Source organism: Phalaenopsis equestris, unplaced genomic scaffold (genome assembly GCF_001263595.1).
Source record: "Phalaenopsis equestris unplaced genomic scaffold, ASM126359v1 Scaffold000326, whole genome shotgun sequence".
Taxonomy (NCBI): domain Eukaryota; kingdom Viridiplantae; phylum Streptophyta; class Magnoliopsida; order Asparagales; family Orchidaceae; genus Phalaenopsis; species Phalaenopsis equestris.
In genome coordinates, this window is record NW_018164768.1 from 208,271 (window position 1) to 209,298 (window position 1,028).

The window sequence follows — 1,028 nt, forward strand, 5'->3', positions numbered from 1 at the left end:
AAAATGATATGCTATATTAAATTGTCTTGAAATCGACTCGTCGAGCTAGATTTGACCTGAAATTGACTCAATATTGATGCAATATAAACATGAATAGTTGTTATTCCTTGTGTTAAATTGTTTATATAGGTTGGCGAGTTGAAGGGGATCAGATCCTCTTGATATTTTCTACCCATATACTATCCATATCAATTCTATCAAAATCGGGTTAGTTCAAGTTCCAAGCTGAGCCTGATATGCTGACCCGAATTGACACCCTTAACAATTACGTCATCTCTTTGTAGATCCTTAAAAATTTTATTATATTTATTATCCTAACAATGTGTTATTTAAATTAGAATTTAAGGAATCCAATTTTGAATTTAATAACCTTACATTTGAATGCCTCCATGAATCCTAAATAAAATAATAATAAGAATAAAATTTTAAAAATATCTTAAAAGCCATACAAAAATCAAACAACGGTGGGCCCTGCTTTTTGTCCGCACCGCAGCGGTTTGAACGTTGAAAGCCGACAATCCACCTAACGTTTTTAACTCTAATTACAATAATTACAAAATAATAAAACCGGATTACCACGATAATTATTGTGAAGGCAACGAGATAATTAAGTTGCATGATATGCTTATCTCATTATATTGTCACGAGCCCAGTCCCTACCCATGTGCACCGTACCTATCAATTGATCTGTCCTCAAACCTTCACGAAATAAAATATTGACTCTTTATCACCAACACAGTGAATCTACTTATTCATTTGAGGAATAAAGTCCAAATACTTGGAGCTATGTGGAATATGGACTTTATAGTGAATGCATTACCATGTGGGTCGATATGTCGGGGACATACAATAAAGTTTCTTTTTATTTAATATTAATAAAAAGTGTATTTATCTGTTGGATAGTAGCTGAGAGTGTGTTTTCATATCATGAGGTCATAAGTTTAAATTGTTCATATAACTATCTAGGCTCGCTTGTCCCGAAAAAGAAAAAAAATATGATGTTAATAATAGGAATACATTCCATGCAT